Consider the following 7,124-nt stretch of genomic DNA (forward strand, 5'->3'; position numbering starts at 1 on the left):
AATAATTTATCGAGGGTATTCTTCTGTCAGAATTGTTCAAAAGGACTGAAGTAAATGATAAGATTGAATTAAATAATAAGACCGGATGGCAAGAAAAGATTGAAATACCGTAGATCTGTAAAATGACCAAAATACCCATGTAATGGAAATGACCCAAGAATATCACCAAGCTCAGGAATGATTGGATATCCTCGAGCTCTGAAATAAATGGAATAAAACTGAACATCAAAATTACCAAAATAACCTTATGGCCTAAACTAAGTAAATACCTTGGATTAATTAAGGAATCCAAATAAGCATAGGTATTGGACTACCTTTAAAAGTTATGGAACATAACTTAAGTGAGCCGATCAACCTTAATAATATGTCAGTACCTGAACGACATAGATATTACTTGAATACATGTTCGTCTACTCAAGTTTAGCTCAATGATAATTTTGGAAGTATTCAGCTCAGCTCAACTCTAGATTACATTCGGTACTAATAATTGGATATTTGTTCGATAAATCAACAACGAAGACCAAACTGAACTGAACGGAAGTACAATATGTATCTGAAATTCAGAAACGTACGGAATTACTCTGGAAAATCCCGAAGTAACTGGAATAGACTTGAATGCTAAATGATCTAAGCAACCTCAAGCACTAAGGATTAAGTAAGTGATGTGAATGGGTCTGGAAACGTTAATGAACATACACAATGTACTGTTCTTCTAGATCATGAACTACAAATCAAGCACGTCAGTATTTCATGATATATTGGAAGCGTAAAAATAAAATAAAGACATTGGAAGATCTATTCAGTGATGATTCTGAAAATGATCTATGGATAAGAGTTTGTGGTATTAAAGAGTAAATACCTTGGAAGAACAATGAATTGAACAATCGACAAGCATTAATTTTGGGAGCTATTCATTTAAGAGTTGTTTGATAATCCGATCAATCGACATAGATTGTAAATGTCATGAATCTTCATTTCTTCCTTACAGCTCAAGTCATATTCTGAATAATTGATGATTTTGTCAGTTATTGAACTCTTCCAATAGTGATTCTGAATTTCGATATTCTATCGACATACTGAACAACTGTGTTTCTCTGCCTGATGCAGTACCTCTAAATAATACCTGTAAACTCTGGTGTGTTCCCTAATTATATAAATATTTTATCTGATTTCCGAATTGAATTCTGTTCTGATACGTTACCTGAATTCTGTTCTGATTCTGATATGGATTATGTTCTGATATCTGATATGAATTCTGTTTTGATTTCTGATATCTCCGTTTATCGACGGAGAAAAGTTTTATCTGGGGGGTTTATTGTTGGAGGAAGATTACTGCAGGCTCCTCGGCTGTGTGCTCAGGGCCTTACTGTTACTGGTTGTGCGGGGTGTATGGTTCCGGGGAACCTACACAAACAGATTGTGAAAGGATGGGGGTGTATATATATATGCTTAAATATATATATATATATATATATATATATATATATATCTTTTTACTGGTTTTATGGGAACACACTAGATAACCTATCCTGATCTCCTGAACTCAATCATCCGAAATATTTGTCTGAACTGAAAGCTCATTGTCCGTTACCATCTGAAATATCAGTAGAATCTCTGTTCAGCATAAAAATCTATAAACGTTCGGAAATAATAAGGATATGTATGTTTATCTGTATCTGCACGTTCTTCAGCATTATCTGGTAGTTCTGTATTACTGAGCTTTTCAAAGCTCACTCTAGTACTCACCTTTTCAGGTTAAAAGAATTGTACCAGTGCATCTATCGACTTCAGTAAGGGAGTTTTTCTGGCGTTGTTGCAGAGTATGGTATATGTGATTAGGGGGCATGTAATTGTATTTTGATTTATATACGAGTCTGGAAATCTGTTTTATTTTTAAATAGTGACAACTGATTTTATTAGTTTACATGTAATTTAAAAAGTTTTAAATTTTCCACTATTTTTATAGTGGGTCGCTCCGGTGGCCCAAATGTGACACCCTGGATAAGATCTGGTTACCCTTATCGGTCTGTGGGGGTTACATTTAGTGGTATCAGAGCTTTGGTTTGAGTCAAAATTTCAAGTTAGACCGGTCGGTCGGATGTCAAAATATGTCTGATCAGTATATGCCCCTAGACTGCAATCGTACCTCTCTGAGCTGGAACTCCATGGTTGAGTCCCTATCTGTAATGAGTAAACCTAAGTTTATAATCGTTAAGACTCTACCTTTGCAAAAAGGAATACCAGTAACATTTGTAGAAATGTTGTAAAGTACCTCACGAGCCATGTGAGAGTTAATTATCCGAGAAATTCTGACTTGACTCCGGAAATGAAATTGAGATATGCTGCTGCTCTATGAGCCTATTCACGTAGCCAAGGCTGAATTGATTTCACAAGGATAAAGTTGTTTTGATTATTTACTTGGACTGAGGGAGAATTCTGAAGAGATTGATTACTCGAGAAAATTTTCGTTCAGATTCTTTTATTGAAATGAGGAAAAGTTATGATAAGAATGTATGCTCAGCTAGTTAAGGATTTGTGAAGGATTTGTATTTCTATAAGAGCTACATGAAAGATATGAAAGAACTGATAGAAGTTTCATTTCTGTAATTATGTGACACGAATGAATTTCGGGGACGAAATTCTTTTAAGGATGTGAGAATTGTAACACCCCAATTTAGGGGCTAAATTTAAGAAATTATAAAGTTGTGGATTTAATTTGGTATTTTGAAAGAAACAGTGGGTAAAATTGAAAAATTTTAGGGGCTAAACTCTTGGTTTAGCCATTTTTAATTATGAGATGATATATACCCCCAATCTCCCGTATGTTTCTGGAAATTTTTCCAGTTTTCCCTCTCCCGTCAACCCTCCTCCAACTCCGATCTACTCGCCGTCCGACCTCCGATCGACGAGTCGAAACCACCATCTTGTCCGTTGTCAACCGAGGAACCAAACCCCTCAAACCTTTCGTCGTGAATCATCACCGCTCGTCGTAAATTTCAGTCGGAAGTATCGTCGGTAATAACTCAGTTTTAGTTGGTTTTTCATCGATTCACGACGATCGGGTCATCCGTTTATGACACCTCTCGCACTATCGTGTTCCTTGAGCCGTTCCGAGTCCACCGGTGTCCTCACTTTTCTCCGGCGGCGGCGGCGCGTGTGGAGGTGAAGCGGTCAAAGTTCTCGATTCGTTGAAATTGAGCTCTCTGCCGTTCAAAAAATTGAACCGAGCTTTGTAAGTATCTCGAAATCGATTAAAATAATTTTTAGGAATTTTTCTGGGAATTTTTCGATATTAGTGCACTGTTCACGCGCCGCCACTGCGCGTGGGGAAGGAAAAATGACCGGTTTGACCAGTTTTGTAACCCATTTGACCGGTCACAACCCGACCCGACCCGTTGACCGGCATTGAATACTGTTGATCAAAACTTTGACTGGCTTTGACCGGGCATTAAACGACCTTTGACTTTGACCGAGTATACCTATCCTGACATTTTTCGACGTTCCAAATCCGATTCCGCAGTTCGTTTCTCGAAATTCAAACCCGAAGGCCTCGAAATTGCCGGTCAAACCCGTTTACTTTTATTTTGACCGAAGATTCCAAATTTTTGAAAAGCCATATTTTATGCTTTCGACGTCTTGAATCCGAATCCGAAGTCAGTTTTGCCAAATTCGAACCCGGTAAGCTGTTTTTGACAGATTTATCATCCGATTCGATCCGTTTTTCAGAATTAAGCTCCGTTTTTTATGTAATTTCTGTTTATATGGATCCGGGGAAATATTGGAAGTTGAATTGAAGATCAAAGGTGTTCGAATGGAATTTTTATGGTCGATCAGTATTGCACGGAAATCGAAGTAATACTTTACTACCTCTTTATGCTTTATGGAACATGTTTATATTGATAAATGCATGAACAAGATAATGTTGGTCACTTTGGTGGAGTTGAATAATTTATACACTTGATATGATGTTGTATAAATTCTGTAACTGATTACGGATCGAATGATTAATATAAGAGATTGAGAAATTGTTAGATTAAATTACAAGTTTGTGATTAGTGATAAAGAAATCAGCCCTGTATCTACAACTTATAATTTATTTCATCAAAGGTTAAATGTTAAAGGTACTTGGATGAGAAATTATGATAATACTCTGGTAGGGTAAAATTATGAAAATACCCTTATGTTATAAAAAGACAAGATTTGAATATGGAAGTTAGATAAGAGGATTTTACAGACATATTGATCTGATAAAATATTGATGTGCATAAGAAATGTTAGTTTTATTTGGAAATTATGGATAACCGGTTTTTAATCCTATGAGAGTTTGTGAAGAATACTAGAAGTTTGTTAAAAGAACAGTTTCAAGATCAGAGAGTATTCAAGAAAGCAATTAATCATAGGATCTCTAAATTATATTATTTTCGTTAAGAGCTAATATCGAAATTATCTGGTTAAGAAATTACGGAAATGCCCTTAAGAGGTAGAATAGTCTGAGTTGACTCTGAATGAGAAAATACTTAGGGGATTCATACTTAACTCAGTTAAGTACGGATTTAATTGTTAAGATCCTGACTTAGTGCAGGAAAATTTTTGATATTCCGTTTGTAAAATCTGAGAAGACACTTGACCCGTAAATATTCGAATAATGAGTAAATACATGAAGAATAATTTATCGAGGGTATTCTGCTGTCAGAATTGTTCAAAAGGACTGAAGTAAATGATAAGATTGAATTAAATAATAAGACCGGATGGCAGGAAAAGATTGAAATACCGTAGATCTGTAAAATGACCAAAACACCCATGTAATGGAAATGACCCAAGAATATCACCAAGCTCAGGAATGATTGGATATCCTCGAGCTCTGAAATAAATGGAATAAAACTGAACACCAAAATTACCAAAATAACCTTATGGCCTAAACTAAGTAAATTCCTTGGATTAATTAAGGAATCCAAATAAGCATAGGTATTGGACTACCTTTAAAAGTTATGGAACATAACTTAAGTGAGCCGATCAACCTTAATAATATGTCAGTACCTGAATGACGTAGATATTACTTGAATACATGTTCGTCTACTCAAGTTTAGTTCAATGATAATTTTGGAAGTATTCAGCTCAGCTCAACTCTAGATTGCATTCGGCACTAAGAATTGGATATTTGTTCGATAAATCAACCACGAAGACCAAACTGAACTGAACGAAAGTACAATATGTATCTGAAATTCAGAAACGTACGGAATTACTCTGGAAAATCCCGAAGTAACTGGAATAGACTTGAATGCTAAATGAACTAAGCAACCTCAAGCACTAAGGATTAAGTAAGTGATGTGAATGAGTCTGGAAACGTTAATGAACATAAACAATGTACTGTTCTTCTAGATCATGAACTACAAATCAAGCACATCAGTATTTCATGATTTATTGGAAGCGTAAAAATAAAATAAAGACATTGGAAGATCTATTCAGTGATGATTCTGAAAATGATATATGGATAAGAGTTTGTGGTATTAAAGAGTAAATACCCCGAAAGAACAATGAATTGATCAATCGACAAGCATTAATTTTGGGAGCTATTCATTTAAGAGTTGTTTGATAATCAGATCAATCGACATAGATTGTAAATGTCCTGAATCTTCATTTCTTCCTTACACCTCAAGTCATATTCTGAATAATTGACGATTTTGTCAGTTATTGAACTCTTCCAATAGTGATTCTGAATTTCGATATTCTATCGGCATACTGAACAACTGTGTTTCTCTGCCTGATACAGTACCTCTAAATAATACCTGTAAACTCTGGTGTGTTTCCTAATTATATAAATATTTTATCTGATTTCCGAATTGAATTCTGTTCTGATACGTTACCTGAATTCTGTTCTGATTCTGATCTGGATTATGTTCTGATATCTGATATGAATTCTGTTTTGATTTCTGATATCTCCGTTTACCGACGGAGAAAAGTTTTATCTGGGGGGTTTATTGTTGGAGGAAGATTACTGCAGGCTCCTCGGCTGTGTGCTCAGGGCCTTACTGTTACTGGTTGTGCGGGGTGTATGGTTCCGGGGAACCTACACAAACAGTTGTGAAAGGATGGGGGTGTATATATATATGCTTAAAAATATATATATATATCTTTTTACTGGTTTTATGGGAACATACTAGATAACCTATTCTGATCTCCTGAACTCAGTCATCCGAAATATTTGTCTGAACTGAAAGCTCATTGTCCGTTACCATCTGAAATATCAGTAGAATCTCTGCTCAGCATAAAAATCTATAAACGTTTGGAAATAATAAGGATATGTATGTTTATCTGTATCTGCACGTTCTTCAGCATTATCTGGTAGTTCTGTATTACTGAGCTTTTCAAAGCTCACTCTAGTACTCACCTTTTCAGGTTAAAAGAATTGTACCAGTGCATCTATCGACTTCAGTAAGGGAGTTTTTCCGGCGTTGTTGCAGAGTATGGTACATGTGATTAGGGGGCATGTAATTGTATTTTGATTTATATACGAGTCTGGAAATCTGTTTTATTTTTAAATAGTGACAACTGATTTTATTAGTTTACATGTAATTTAAAAAGTTTTAAATTTTCCACTATTTTTACAGTGGGTCGCTCCGGTGGCCCAAATGTGACACCCCTGATCGGATCTGGTTACCCTTATCGGTCTGTGGGGGTTACAGGCTTAACTACAAATTTGGTCTCTAAACTTACAAGACTTTTCGAAATGGACTAACTTTTTATCATATTTTACAATTTGATCATTATTCACAAATTAGGGATTTAGGTCAAATTTCCCCAAATTCTAGGGTTTCGAATTAGGGATAAATTAGGGTGTTACAAAAACCATCCGGCTAAATTGGTGAGAGTGCACCATCCGTGTTTAGACACAGCAATACCTCCTCCGATGGTCACCATTGAGATTGTATAGGCTCTAGAACGGTAGAATTTTCTGGTTGCACACTCGAATTAGAGTTGATAAAATGGACTAGGTAGCTTTTCAATAACGATCTAATAATAATATTAATTAAATATTATTAATCTAAACTTAATAATAATATAAACGGAGAAAACTTAATAATACTAAATTTAATAAAAAAACAAATCTTAAATTTTAACGTAAT

This window comes from Hibiscus syriacus, unplaced genomic scaffold, assembly GCF_006381635.1.
Source record: "Hibiscus syriacus cultivar Baekdansim isolate YM2019G1 unplaced genomic scaffold, ASM638163v2 tig00111105_pilon, whole genome shotgun sequence".
NCBI classification, from domain to species: Eukaryota; Viridiplantae; Streptophyta; class Magnoliopsida; order Malvales; family Malvaceae; genus Hibiscus; species Hibiscus syriacus.